The sequence below is a fragment of the Hyperolius riggenbachi genome, chromosome 10 (assembly GCF_040937935.1).
Source record: "Hyperolius riggenbachi isolate aHypRig1 chromosome 10, aHypRig1.pri, whole genome shotgun sequence".
Classification (NCBI taxonomy): Eukaryota; Metazoa; Chordata; class Amphibia; order Anura; family Hyperoliidae; genus Hyperolius; species Hyperolius riggenbachi.
In genome coordinates this window covers 157,776,782-157,793,194 of record NC_090655.1, presented here as the reverse complement: position 1 = coordinate 157,793,194, position 16,413 = coordinate 157,776,782, and positions in this window count along the sequence as shown.

Sequence of the window (16,413 nt, the reverse complement as noted above, 5' to 3'; positions counted from 1 at the left end):
AAACAGAATGCTATATAGTGTGGCTGAGCGAGCGGTGTACCACTATTCCCAGCAGACACAGAACAGTGAACAGAATGCTATATAGTGTGGCTGAGCGAGCGGTGTACCACTATTCCCAGCAGACACAGAACAGTGAACAGAATGCTATATAGTGTGGCTGAGCGAGCGGTGTACCACTATTCCCAGCAGACACAGAACAGTGAACAGAATGCTATATAGTGTGGATGAGCGAGCGGTGTACCACTATTCCCAGCAGACACAGAACAGTAAACAGAATGCTATATAGTGTGGCTGAGCGAGCGGTGTACCACTATTCCCAGCAGACACAGAACAGTGAACAGAATGCTATATAGTGTGGCTGAGCGAGCGGTGTACCACTATTCCCAGCAGACACAGAGTGGCAGTAAACAGAATGCTATATAGTGTGGCTGAGCGAGGTACACAGAGTGGCAGTAAACAGAATGCTATATAGTGTGGCTGAGCAAGCGGTGTACTACTATTCCCAGCAGACACAGAGTGGCAGTAAACAGAATGCTATATAGTGTGGCTGAGCGAGGTACACAGAGTGGCAGTAAACAGAATGCTATATAGTGTGGCTGAGCAAGCGGTGTACTACTGTTCCCAGCAGTGACACAATGACAGGGGGGACCCTGGCTAGCGTGGCTGGAGCGCGAACTACCCTGCCTGCCTACCCAAAGCTAAACCCACAGACAAATGGCGGAGATATGACGTGGTTCGGGTATTTATTTACCCGAACCACGTGACAGTTCGGCCAATCAGAGCGCGTTCGGGTCCGAACCACGTGACCCGTTCGGCCAATCACAGCGCTAGCCGAACGTTCGGGGAACGTTCGGCCATGCGCTCTTAGTTCGGCCATATGGCCGAACGGTTTGGCCGAGCACCGTCAGGTGTTCGGCCGAACTCGAACATCACCCGAACAGGGTGATGTTCTGCAGAACCCGAACAGTGGCGAACACTGTTCGCCCAACACTAGTGATAGATGGAACCATGAATTCTACTGTCTACCAAAAAATCCTGAAGGAGAATGTCCGGCCATCTGTTCGTCAACTCAAGCTGAAGCGATCTTGGGTGCTGCAGCAGGACAATGACCCAAAAGACACCAGCAAATCAAAGTCTTCATTTTGTTTTTCTTCAGCCATTCAGAGGTGGGAGTGGCCTAGTCAAAGCCCTGACCTGAATCCTATTGAGATGTTGTGGCATGACCTTAAAAAGGCAGTTCATGCTAGAAAACCCTCAAATAAAGCTGAATTACAACAATTCTGCAAAGATGAGTGGGCCAAAATTCCTCCAGAGCGCTGTAAAAGACTTGTTGCAAGTGATCACAAACGCTTGATTGCAGTTATTGCTGCTAAGGGTGGCCCAACCAGTTATTAGGTTCAGGGGCAATTTCTTTTTCACACAGGGCCATGTAGGTTTTGAGTTTTTTTTCTCACTAAATAATAAAAACCATCATTTAAAACTGCATTTTGTGTTCAATTATGTTATCCTTAACTAATGGTTAACGGTTTTTGATGAGCAGAAACATTTAAGTGTGACAAACATGCAAAAGAATAGTTTTTCACACCACCACTGTATATATATATGTATATGTGTGTGTGTATGTATATATATATATATATATATATATATATATATATATATATATATATATGTATATGTGTGTATATATATATATATATATATATATATATAATATATATATATATATATGTATATGTGTATATATATATATATATATATATATATATATATATATATGTATATATATATATCTCTTATGGTATGATCTGCGCTTATGTGAACTATCGATTTTACTGCAATCCTTCTGTGAACGCAATCTAACTCTTATGGTATGATCTGCGCTTATGTGAACTATCGATTTTACTGCAATCCTTCTGTGAACGCAATGTAACTCTTATGGTATGATCTGCGCTTATGTGAACTATCAATTTTACTGCAATCTGTGAATATTCTGAAGTTCTGTAATACTTTGCATTTTACTATAGCTAAGTGACTGGCTTTGTATATTCCATGAATTAGTCTGCTCTCCTCTGGCTCCATGCTAATTTGGCCCCAACACCTATAGACAATCAAGCAGCTTCCTGCTTAATTACCTGAGTTACTGTGATCTGCTACAGGCTGAGCTCATTCCCTCACCTGCATCAGTCAGGCTACAATCAGGCCTGCTAAACATAGGCTTATCAGGCTTACTATATAAATGCAACTCTAAGTCGATTAGACCTTGGTCGATTTATGCACCGGTATTTCAAAGTACACCGGTTTCTAAGTACAAAGAGAACGACCGAATTAGACCAGAATTAAGCCAGTAGAGACCAGAAGGAACAGACACAAGACTTTAGCAATCTGATTCACGGTTAGTGCAATAATGTTGTCTCTGCTCTTCATGATTAGCCTGCTTTCCCCTGCTATTCTCAAATCTGTACACTCACTGCCTCCTCCTGCTGTCGGCAACACGCTCTACATTTCTCCCTCTCTTTTATCATCTCCACAGGTTGCTTCTCACGAAACTTTCTTATTCATACAACCGCGCTATACATTTCATACTCCAACTACCCATAAATCTAAATCCCACCCTATCCTCCGCTCTCTCTGCCTCCTATTACTCCTTGCTGCAGGTGACATTTCACCAAACCCCGGACCCTCTCTGCCGGCTCGCTCCTCACTCTTGCACACTAATCGCACTGCAAACAGCCAACCACATGCACACCGAAACTGCCACAACCTTATTAATATTCCTCTTCTCCCCCCGCCTCCCCCACCTATCTCTGCTGCTCTCTGGAATGCCCGCTCCGTCTGCAACAAACTTCCTTTCATCCATGACCTTTTCAATTCCAACGCCTTCACCTTCTTTGGGGTCACAGAAACATGGCTGACGCCTTCTGACACGGTCTCACCTGTCGCCCTCTCTTATGGGGGATTCCACTTTAGTCACACGCCTAGAAGTGGGAATAAACATGGCGGTGGTGGGGGCATTCTTTTCTCTGATAGATGCTCCTTCAAGCCACTCACCCCCATTCCTTCTCTTTCTCTACCTTCCTTTGAAGTCCATGCAGTCCGTCTATACTCTCCCTCTAACCTCCAGATCGCAATAATCTACCGCCCTCCTGGCCCTGCTTCCTTCTTCCTAGATCACTTCTCTGCATGGCTCCTCCAGTTCCTGTCCTCCGATATCCCTACTAGAGTTGGGCTGAACCTCCGATTTTAGGTTCGCGAACCTGGTTCGCGAACTTCCGCGGAAGGTTCGGTTCGCGTTAAAGTTCGCGAACCGCAATAGACTTCAATGGGGATGCGAACTTTGAAAAAAAAAATAATTATGCTGGCCACAAAAGTGATGGAAAAGATGTTTCAAGGGGTCTAACACCTGGAGGGGGGCATGGCGGAGTGGGATACATGCCAAAAGTCCCCGGGAAAAATCTGGATTTGACGCAAAGCAGCGTTTTAAGGGCAGAAATCACATTGAATGGTAAATGACAGGCCTAAAGTGCTTTCAAACATCTTGCATGTGTATACATCAATCAGGTAGTGTAATTAAGGTACTGCTTCACACTGACACACCAAACTCACCGTGTAACGCAGCGCAAACAGCTGTTTGTGTAGTGACGGCCGTGCTGGACTGGTGCGCACCATGGCGAGAGTGCAGGTTTTAGTGGCTTTACAGCCCATATGGTCGCCTGGCTGATGTAGCTGAATGACAGAACAGTGACTGTCCAGCTGATCAAATTTGGTCTGACCACAATGAGGCAACGACCTTATTATCGTGGGTGCGCCCCCGGCTGCTGCCCCCGGCTGCTGCCCCCCCCCCTCATCTAGGCGCCGGTCATTGCTTCATTGTGATACGCAAGCCCCTTCACCACGGCAAGGTAATGATCACGAAGGGGAATGGGCGCATGTACATGCCTTTTCTTTTGTTGTTGCAGCTGCCCGCAGTGCAGCCAGAAAAATTAGGCAGTCATGTACACGCACCAGAAAAATTATTACAGCGGCCGCTGCTAGCAGCGGCCTAAAAAATTCAGCAATCCGCCTGGAGTCCCGGACCCTGTTGGTGGTGGCGGAGAAGGTAGTCAAGCGGCCTGCAGGCAGACATGCTGTGTGGAGGGACTGGGAGCGACTTAGTCTTCTTGGGGCAGGCCAGGCAGCCAGTCACACGGCGTGCAGGCAGAGATGCTGTGTGTGCGGGGACTGACTTAGTCTTGGGGTGGGCAGCAGCCCTCCGGGATCCATGCCTCATTCATTTTGATAAAGGTGAGGTACTTAACACTTTTGTGACTTAGGCGACTTCATTTCTCTGTGACAATGCCTCCAGCTGCGCTGAAGGTCCTTTCTGACAGGACGCTTGCGGCAGGGCAGGAGAGAAGTTGGATGGCAAATTGGGACAGCTGTGGCCACAGGTCAAGCCTGCGCACCCAGTAGTTCAAGGGTTCCTCATCGCTGTTCACAGCAGTGTCTACATCCACACTTAAGACCAGGTAGTCGGCTACCTGCCGTTCCAGGCGTTGGTGGAGGGTGGATCCGGAAGGGCTACGGCGAGGCGTTGGACTAAAGAACGTCCGCATGTCCGACATCACCATGAGATCACTGGAGCGTCCTGTCTTTGACTGCGTGGACACGGGAGGAGGATTAGTGGCAGTGGTACCTTGCTGGCGTTGTGCCGTCACATCACCCTTAAAGGCATTGTAAAGCATAGTTGACAGCTGGTTCTGCATGTGCTGCATCCTTTCCACCTTCCGGTGAGTTGGTAACAGGTCCGCCACTTTGTGCCTGTACCGAGGGTCTAGTAGTGTGGCCACCCAGTACAGCTCATTCCCCTTGAGGTTTTTTATACGGGGGTCCCTCAACAGGCAGGACAGCATAAAAGACGACATCTGCACAAAGTCGGATCCAGTACCCTCCATCTCCTCTTGCTCTTCCTCAGTGACGTCAGGTAAGTCAACCTCCTCCCCCCAGCCGCGAACAATACCACGGGAAGGTTGAGCAGCACAAGCCCCTTGCGATGCCTGCTGAGGTTGTTCTCCTGCCGCTGTCCCCTCCTCCTCCTCCTCCTCCTCCCCCAAAGAAACACCTTGCTCATCATCCTCTGAGTCTGACTCGTCTTCTGCACACGACTTCTCTTCTTCCTCCTCCTCCCCCCTCTGTGCTGCCGCAGGTGTTGAGGAAACAGCTGGGTCTGATGAAAATTGGTCCCATGCCTGTTCCTGCCATAACGGTTCCTGGTCACGCTCATTCACAGCTTCATCCGCCACTCTACGCACAGCACGCTCCAAGAAGTAAGCGTAGGGAATTAAGTCGCTGATGGTGCCCTCACTGCGGCTCACCAGGTTGGTCACCTCCTCAAACGGCCGCATGAGCCTGCATGCATTTTCCATCAGTGTCCAGTTGTCGGGCCAGAACATCCCCATCTTCCCAGACTGTTTCATTCTACTGTAGTTGTAGAGGTAGTGGGTCACGGCTTTCTTCTGTTCTAGCAGGCGGGAGAACATGAGCAGGGTCGAGTTCCAGCGAGTCGGGCTATCGCAAATGAGGCGTCTCACCGGCATGTTGTTTTTGCGCTGAATTTCCGCAAAGCGTGCCATGGCTGTGTAAGACCGCCTCAAATGCCCACAGAACTTCCTGGCCTGCTTCAGGACATTCGCTAAGCCAGGGTACTTTGCCACAAATCTTTGAACCACTAGATTTATGACATGTGCCATGCAGGGTATGTGTGTCAGCTTCCCCATATGCAAAGCGGCAAGCAGATTGCTGCCGTTGTCGCACACCACGTTGCCTATCTCCAGGTGGTGCGGGGTCAGCCACTCATCCACCTGTTTCTTAAGAGCAGCCAGGAGAGCTGCTCCAGTGTGACTCTCCGCTTTGAGACAAGACATGTCTAAGATGGCGTGACAGCGTCGTACCTGGCATGCAGCATAGGCCCTGCGGAGCTGGGGCTGTGTAGCTGGAGAGGAGAACTGCCACTCAGCCAAGGAGGAGGAGGACAGCGAAGAGCATGTAGCAGGAGGAGAGGAGGTGGCAGGAGGCCTGCCTGCAAGCCGTGGAGGTGTCACAATTTGGTTCGCTGCGCCCTGCTTGCCATCGTTCACCACCAGGTTCACCCAATGGTCTGTGTAGGTAATGTAGCGGCCCTGCCCGTGCTTGGCAGACCAGGCATCCGTGGTCAGGTGTACCCTTGACCCAACGCTCTTCGCAAGAGATGACACCACTTGCCTCTCAACTTCACGGTGCAGTTGGGGTATGGCCTTTCTCGAAAAATAAGTGCGGCCTGGCATCTTCCACTGCGGTGTTCCGATGGCCACAAATTTACGGAAGGCCTCAGAGTCCACCAGCCGGTATGGTAACAGCTGCCGAGCTAACAGTTCCGCCACGCCAGCTGTCAGACGCCGGGCAAGGGGGTGACTGGCCGAAATTGGCTTCTTCCGCTCAAACATTTCCTTCACGGACACCTGACTGCTGCTGTGGGCAGAGGAGCAGGAACCGCTCAAGGGCAGAGGCGGAGTGGAGGAGGGTGCCTGTGAAGGTGGAAGGGAGAAAGCGGCAGAAGCAGATAATGCATCTGATGGAGGAGGAAGAGGAGAAGGAGGGTAGCTTTGCTTTTGTGTGCTGCTGCTGCTTTTGCTCAGGTGGCCATCCCATTGCTGTTTGTGCCTTTTCTCCAGGTGCCTTCGTAAGGCACTTGTCCCTACGTGAGTGTTGGCCTTTCCACGGCTCAATTTTTGTTGGCAGAACGAACAGATGGCTTTGGTCCGATCTGAGGCACACACATTAAAAAATTTCCACACCGCTGAGCCACCCTGGGATGTGGGCACTGTGGGGACCTCAGCAGCTGATGCTGAAGGGCAAGTTGGCTGGCTGTACATAGGTGGCGATACATGGTGCCGGACTCTGCCACCAGCTGTTTCTGACGAAGAGCTGCCCCAGCTTCTTTCAGCAACTTCTCTCCTCCTACTACTCTCTGACTCCCCCTCTGAACTGTCCCCCTCTTCATCTCCTCTATTGGGAACATACAGAGGATCCCTATTACCGTCATCATCGTAGTCATCCTGCCCAGCTTCGCTTGCCTCAGACAAATCCAAACTTGCACCATCAGTAGGTCCTTCATCCTCCTGACACGTTACATCCATAGTGTTGCCGCGTAACTCAGACATATTAGCTGGTGAAAACACATCTGGCTGTAACAACAATGGCTGTGCATCAGTGATTTCAACACTAAATAATTCTTGCGAAGTGTCAAATGCAGCGGAAGTGGTGCTAGTAATAGCGCTGGTGGCTGAGCAAGATGAGGTGTTCTGTGTCGCTAAATACTCAACCACGTCCTGACAATCTTGGGAGGTGATGGGACGTGCCTTCTTCCGAGCACTGTACTGTGGGCCAGGTCCACACGAAATTACATTTACACGACCTCGCGCAGACCTGCCGGGTGGCCTTCCTCTGGCTCTGGCACTACCTCTTCCTCTACCTGTTTTGTCCATATCGGGTATGCACGGAGTGGTATATCACACTGCGTGCACTCACGTAGGTAGGTGGGTTCACTTAACTGCACAGGTATGCGCACTGATGCGGTGGGTTCACTAAACAGAAAAGGTATACAGTGGCGGGTTCACAGAACAGGTATGCAGTGGCAGGTTCACTGAACACAACAGGTATGCAGTGGCGGGTTCACTGAACAGGTATACAGTGGCGGGTCCACTGAACAGAACAGGTATGCAGTGGCGGGTTCACTAAACAGAACAGGTATACAGTGGCGGGTTCACTAAACAGAACAGGTATACAGTGGCGGGTTCACAGAACAGGTATGCAGTGGCAGGTTCCCTGAACACAACAGGTATGCAGTGGTGGGTTCACTGAACAGGTATACAGTGGCGGGTCCACTGAACAGAACAGGTATGCAGTGGCGGGTTCACTAAACAGAACAGGTATACAGTGGCGGGTTCACTAAACAGAACAGGTATACAGTGGCGGGTTCACAGAACAGGTATGCAGTGGCAGGTTCACTGAACACAACAGGTATGCAGTGGCGGGTTCACTGAACAGGTATACAGTGGCGGGTCCACTGAACAGAACAGGTATGCAGTGGCGGGTTCACTAAACAGAACAGGTATACAGTGGCGGGTTCACTGAACAGGTATACAGTGGCGGGTCCACTGAACAGAACAGGTATGCAGTGGCGGGTTCACTAAACAGAACAGGTATACAGTGGCGGGTTCACTGAACAGGTATACAGTGGCGGGTCCACTGAACAGAACAGGTATGCAGTGGCGGGTTCACTAAACAGAACAGATATACAGTGGCGGGTTCACTAAACAGAACAGGTATGCAGTGGCGGGTTCACTAAACAGAACAGGTATACAGTGGCGGGTTCACAGAACAGGTATGCAGTGGCAGGTTCACTGAACACAACAGGTATGCAGTGGCGGGTTCACTGAACAGGTATACAGTGGCGGGTCCACTGAACAGAACAGGTATGCAGTGGCGGGTTCACTAAACAGAACAGGTATACAGTGGCGGGTTCACTGAACAGGTATACAGTGGCGGGTCCACTGAACAGAACAGGTATGCAGTGGCGGGTTCACTAAACAGAACAGGTATACAGTGGCGGGTTCACTAAACAGAACAGGTATGCAGTGGCGGGTTCACTGAACAGGTATACAGTGGCGGGTCCACTGAACAGAACAGGTATGCAGTGGCGGGTTCACTAAACAGAACAGGTATACAGTGGCGGGTTCACTAAACAGAACAGGTATACAGTGGCGGGTTCACAGAACAGGTATGCAGTGGCAGGTTCACTGAACACAACAGGTATGCAGTGGCGGGTTCACTGAACAGGTATACAGTGGTGGGTCCACTGAACAGAACAGGTATGCAGTGGCGGGTTCACTAAACAGAACAGGTATACAGTGGCGGGTTCACTAAACAGAACAGGTATACAGTGGCGGGTTCACAGAACAGGTATGCAGTGGCAGGTTCCCTGAACACAACAGGTATGCAGTGGCGGGTTCACTGAACAGGTATACAGTGGCGGGTCCACTGAACAGAACAGGTATGCAGTGGCGGGTTCACTAAACAGAACAGGTATACAGTGGCTGGTTCACTAAACAGAACAGGTATACAGTGGCGGGTTCACTAAACAGAAAAGGTATACAGTGGCGGGTTCACAGAACAGGTATGCAGTGGCAGGTTCACTGAACACAACAGGTATGCAGTGGCGGGTTCACTGAACAGGTATACAGTGGTGGGTCCACTGAACAGAACAGGTATGCAGTGGCGGGTTCACTAAACAGAACAGGTATACAGTGGCGGGTTCACTAAACAGAACAGGTATACAGTGGCGGGTTCACAGAACAGGTATGCAGTGGCAGGTTCCCTGAACACAACAGGTATGCAGTGGCGGGTTCACTGAACAGGTATACAGTGGCGGGTCCACTGAACAGAACAGGTATGCAGTGGCGGGTTCACTAAACAGAACAGGTATACAGTGGCGGGTTCACTAAACAGAACAGGTATACAGTGGCGGGTTCACTGAACAGGTATACAGTGGCGGGTCCACTGAACAGAACAGGTATGCAGTGGCGGGTTCACTAAACAGAACAGATATACAGTGGCGGGTTCACTAAACAGAACAGGTATGCAGTGGCGGGTTCACTAAACAGAACAGGTATGCAGTGGCAGGTTCACTGAACACAACAGGTATGCAGTGGCGGGTTCACTGAACAGGTATACAGTGGCGGGTCCACTGAACAGAACAGGTATGCAGTGGCGGGTTCACTAAACAGAACAGGTATACAGTGGCGGGTTCACTGAACAGGTATACAGTGGCGGGTCCACTGAACAGAACAGGTATGCAGTGGCGGGTTCACTAAACAGAACAGGTATACAGTGGCGGGTTCACTAAACAGAACAGGTATGCAGTGGCGGGTTCACTGAACAGGTATACAGTGGCGGGTCCACTGAACAGAACAGGTATGCAGTGGCGGGTTCACTAAACAGAACAGGTATACAGTGGCGGGTTCACTAAACAGAACAGGTATACAGTGGCGGGTTCACAGAACAGGTATGCAGTGGCAGGTTCACTGAACACAACAGGTATGCAGTGGCGGGTTCACTGAACAGGTATACAGTGGTGGGTCCACTGAACAGAACAGGTATGCAGTGGCGGGTTCACTAAACAGAACAGGTATACAGTGGCGGGTTCACTAAACAGAACAGGTATACAGTGGCGGGTTCACAGAACAGGTATGCAGTGGCAGGTTCCCTGAACACAACAGGTATGCAGTGGCGGGTTCACTGAACAGGTATACAGTGGCGGGTCCACTGAACAGAACAGGTATGCAGTGGCTGGTTCACTAAACAGAACAGGTATACAGTGGCGGGTTCACTAAACAGAAAAGGTATACAGTGGCGGGTTCACAGAACAGGTATGCAGTGGCAGGTTCACTGAACACAACAGGTATGCAGTGGCGGGTTCACTGAACAGGTATACAGTGGCGGGTCCACTGAACAGAACAGGTATGCAGTGGCGGGTTCACTAAACAGAACAGGTATACAGTGGCGGGTTCACTAAACAGAACAGGTATACAGTGGCGGGTTCACAGAACAGGTATGCAGTGGCAGGTTCACTGAACACAACAGGTATGCAGTGGCGGGTTCACTGAACAGGTATACAGTGGCAGGTCCACTGAACAGAACAGGTATGCAGTGGCGGGTTCACTGAACAGGTATACAGTGGCGGGTCCACTGAACAGAACAGGTATGCAGTGGCGGGTTCACTGAACAGGTATGCAGTGGTGGGTTCACAGAACAGGTATGCAGTGGTGGGTTCACAGCACAGGTATGCAGTGGTGGGTTCACTGAACAGGTATACAGTGGCGGGTCCACTGAACAGAACAGGTATGCAGTGGCAGGTTCACAGAACAGGTATGCAGTGGTGGGTTCACTGAACAGGTATGCAGTGGTGGGTTCACAGCACAGGTATGCAGTGGTGGGTTCACAGCACAGGTATGCAGTGGTGGGTTCACAGCACAGGTATGCAGTGGTGGGTTCACAGCACAGGTATGCAGTGGTGGGTTCACAGAACAGGTATGCAGCCAGACAGGAACAAGTTAAGCCTAACTAATCTTTCCCTGAGAGACAGTCTGCAGCAGCTCGCCCTACTCTCACTAACGCAGGCAGCACACGAGTGACCGTAATGGCCGCCGCTGCCTGCCTTATATAAGGGGGGGTGGGGCTCCAGGGGCTAGTGTAGCCTAATTGGCTACACTGGGCCTGCTGACTGTGATGTAGAGGGTCAAAGTTGACCCTCCATATGCATTATGGGGCGAACCGAACTTCCGCAAAGGTTCGCCTGCGGGACGCGAACGCGAACCACTGAAGTTCGCATGGAACCGTTCGCAGGCGAACCGTTCGGCCCAACTCTAATCCCTACCATCATTATGGGCGACTTTAACATTCATGTTGACACCAACAATTCTGCCGCCACTAAACTTCTATCACTTACTTCCTCCTACGGCCTGTCTCAGTGGTCCACTGCTCCAACTCACTCTAATGATCATACACTTGACCTCATATTCACTCGTCTCTGTTCTATCACTGATTTCACTAATTCTCCTCTCCCGCTCTCTGATCATAACCTACTAAACTTCTCTCTCTCCTCCTCTCTTCCTACCACCCTGCCTCAAGCACGCTCATATACACGCAACATAGACATGCAATCTGTCTCTGATGCCTTGGCACCTCTCCTCACACAACCATTCACTGACCCTGACTCAGCAGCTGCACACTATCACTGCTCAATCACGCAAGTCATGGATGAAATTGCACCCCTCACCAATGTCCGCCCGCACCGTGTCAGTCGCCAACCCTGGCTGACCAAAGCTACTAAACAGCTAAAGGGGTGCTCTAGGGTAGCTGAACGCCGTTGGAGAAAAACTAATACTAATGAGGATTTCATTACTTACAAAAAAGAGTTGAACAAGTTTAAAACCGCTCTCTCTTCTGCAAAACAATCATACTTCTCCTCCCTCATATCCTCCCACTTGCACAATCCAAAGAGCCTGTTCAGTACTTTCAACTCCCTTCTCCGTCCACCCCCTCCTCCTCCTTCTTCATGCTTATCAGCTGAAGAATTTGCAACATACTTTACAGCTAAAATTGCAAAAATCCGTAGTGTGGTTTCCACGCAGACATCAAACTCCATCTCCACTCCTCTTGTTGACTGCTCTCTTTCCAATTTCTCTCCACTCTCTGAACATTCGCTCTCTTCCCTTATCTCCAAATACCATCTAACCACCTGTTCTTTGGATCCTATCCCATCACATCTCATTCCACAGCTATCCACATCCCTCATCCCTGCTGTAACATCGCTGTTTAACCTATCCCTCTCCACCGGAATTTTTCCATCCTCACTCAAGAGGGCTGTTGTAACACCACTACTTAAAAAAACATCTCTAGACCCCACAGAACTTGCTAACTACCGCCCAGTGTCACTCCTTCCATTTGCATCTAAATTACTTGAACGCCACATCCATGCTGAACTAAGTCAGTATTTATCTGCAAATTCCTTGCTCGATCAGTTCCAATCTGGCTTCCGGCCAAACCACTCCACAGAAACAGCCCTCACCAAAGTAGCTAATGATCTCCTCACAGCTAAATTTAAAGGCTATTATTCCATACTCATCCTTCTAGATCTGTCATCAGCATTCGACACTGTCGACCACACTCTACTCCTACAGATCCTTTCATCTATAGGAATAAAGGACCTCTCTCTCTCCTGGATATCTTCCTACCTGTCTGGAAGGTCTTTCACTGTTTCTTATTCAGATCAGGCCTCCTCTTCACATCCTCTGTCTGTAGGGGTACCTCAAGGCTCTGTCCTCGGTCCCCTCCACTTCTCCATCTACATGCACGGTCTTGGTAACTTAATCAGCTCATTTGGTTTAAAATACCACCTATATGCAGACGATACACAACTGTACCTCTCGGCCCCAGACCTTAACTCCCTCCTCACACGGGTTCCCGACTGCCTGTCCGCTATCTCCTCTTTCATGTCCTCTCGCTTCTTAAAACTTAATATGAATAAAACTGAACTAATAGTCTTTCCACCATCCCTGTCCACCCCTTTGCCTGATATTACAATAAATGTTAACAACACGTCTATAACATCAGTTCCCAAAGCACGGTGCTTGGGGGTAATATTTGATTCTTCTCTCTCATTTACTCCTCACATTAACTCCCTAACCAGCTCCTGCCATTTCCAACTGAAAAACATAGCACGTATCCGACCTTCTCTCTCCCATGACACAACCAAAATGTTAGTACATGCTCTTATTATATCTCGATTGGACTATTGCAATATATTGCTTGGTGGACTTCCAACTAACCGACTAACACCGCTCAATTCTGTACTGAACTCTGCTGCTCGACTCATTCATCTCTCCTCTCGCTCTTCCTCTGCTGTCCCTCTCTGTCAAGCTCTTCACTGGCTACCAATTAATGAGAGGATTCAGTTCAAACTCTTAACCATAACCTACAAAGCTCTCCACAATCTCTCTCCCCTGTACATCTCCTCACTAGTCTCCAGATACCAACCCAACCGCAATCTCAGATCTGCACACGAGCTTCTTCTATCCTCTTCTACAATTACCTCCTCACATTCACGTGTACAAGACTTCTCACGTGCCTCACCCCTCCTCTGGAATGCCCTTCCACAACACATCCGCCACTCTCCCACCTTCGAAATTTTTAAACGCTCCCTCAAAACCAACCTTTTCCGACAAGCATATTCTCTAGCTTAGGCCATGCACCCACTAAATAACCTAATTACGCACTGCCTGTACATATACTGTATACTTTCCCCACCTCTTGTTTCCACCCCATTCCTTTAGATTGTAAGCTCGCAAGGGCAGGGCTCTCACCCTTTTGTGTCATGGAATGTTATTAATTCAATTGCTTGCACACTGTTTGAAATTTATACATTTTAGTCATCACGTTAAATCAAGTTGTAATCAGCAGTGCTGTATCTTGTATCAGTGTTCATAATTCATGTATATCATTGTCTGTATCATTATGTATCCCTTGTTTGTTTTCTTACATTGTACAGCGCCACGGAATATGTTGGCGCTTTATAAATAAATAATATTAATAATAATAATAATAATAATATATATATATATATATATATATATATATATATATATATATATATATATATATATATATATATATGATATAAAACGTTGACTGCTGACTCCAATGTGGAGTAATATACACTACCTTTAGTTAGGCACGAGCAACACTTTGGCATTTCTGATCATCCCTATGCTAGATAGTCAATTTCCATTTCCGCTGAAAATCCGCATTCCGCCATTGCTAATTACCGCCACTGCTACCGATGCTGCTTTCCGCTAATGATTTCCGCATTCCGATGCGGATTTTCTCAAAAACTATAAGGTCTTTTTCAAATATTTTTTTCCTCTTGTTCCTACTTGCCTGCTAAACACTCCCTGAAAATGTGGTGTTTCTAGCACCTATGGAGGCTTTGCTATTCACCTCTAAATTCGGTGTCATACCGCATAGCGGTTCCAAGGCGGATTTTCACGGTAATTTCTGCTGATTTTAACATCGATTTTCTCAAAAACTACAAAGTTTTTTGGAAATATTTTTTTTCCTGTTGTTTTCATTTGTCTGCTTAACATTCCCTGAAAATGTGGTGTTTCTAGCTCCTATGGGGGCTTTGCTATTAACCTCTAAATTCGGCATAATACCGCATATCGGTAATGCAAATTTTCTGCATTTTACATTACAGTCAACAGCGGCCAACTTTGGTGGTTAATAGCAAAGCCTGAGTAGGTTTTACCAACACCACATTTTCAAGGTATGTTAAGCAGAAAAGTGGAAACAAGAGAAAAAAAAATCTTTCAAAAAGACCTTGTAGTTTTTGAGAAAATTGATGTTAAAATTGGCAACAATTACCGTGAAAATCCGCATTGGAACCGCTATGTGGTAGGATGCGGAGTTTAGAGATTAATAGCAAAGCCCCCATAGGTGCTAGAAACACCAAATTTCAGGTAATGTTAAGCAGAAAAGTAGGAACAAAAGGAAAAAAAATCTTTCAAAAAGACCTTGTAGTTTTTGAGAAAATTGATGTTAAAGTTGGCAGAAATTTCCGCGATTTTTGTGAACATTTCCGCAAAATTCCGCCTACCGCACTTGCATTACCAATTTCCGAATTTCAATGCGGAAATGCAATTTCTGATCGGAAATTCAGAAATTGCATTTCTGCGGATTCCGAATGAGCATCCCTATGTAAGAGGGCAGCCTATGTCTTCTTCCCATCTCTTAAAGGACTTCTGATGTAAAAATAAAAAAAACTATGTTTTGCTCATTTGGGGCTTCTTCAAGCCTAGAGCAGCAGTCTCAGTCCTTTGCCGCAGCCCCGGTCCTCCTCCATGTCCCCGCTGGCCGCCCACAATGATGGAAACTTGTCAGTGGGGTCAGCTCTCCTGCGCCTGTGCGGGCACTTGTGCCCACACGTCCACATCACCTGGCGCGTACTGCGCCTGCGCACAACTACAGGTGAGTAAATCATAGTTTTTTATTTTCACTTCAGAAGTCCTTTAACCCTTTGGGGACCGGTTGCCTAAGCCCCCTTAAGAACCAGGTGAATTTTCATGCAGGGGGCACATTTGAGGGGGTCAGGCAGCTGGATCTAGAGATGAGCGTAATAACTTAATTACGATTTCGCGAAATTTCGCGTAATTAGTGTAATTACGATTATGGCCGTAAGTACATAATCGTAATGAAGAAGGATTTCGCGAAATTCCACGTAAGCGTAATTTTCGCGTAATTTTCGCATTACAGTGGGTATCGCGAAATTACGTTTGCCTTGCATGCAACCGTTTGTAAGTGTAGTTACATAACGTAATTTCACGATCGTCCATATTACTGTAAGCGTTATTTTCGCGTCGTTTTCGCGTTACGCATATAAAATTCGCCATGCAGAAGAAAACGCGAAAAAAAATTAAGCTAAATTTCGTGAAAATTAAGTGAACCCGAAATTACGTTATGGTTTAACGCGAAATTACGTTATGAACGAAACGCGAAATAACGCATTGAAAATTACGCTTACAGTATTTTCAATTACGATTTTAATGCCAATTACGCTACCATAATTTCGCATCGTAATAGCAAATTTCGCATGCGTAATTAAATTTCAAAAATTTCGGCTCAACACTAGCTGGATCCCCTCTTTGGCTAGCTGGGTTGTGTCCCCTTACGGCCAGGTGTCCCCCCTGTATGCAGCAGCATTTACTAACCTCCCAGGCTCCAGTGATGAGCCGCTGTGGACCCGTCCCGAGACAAGAGCAGGCAGCACGGAGCAGGGTCGAA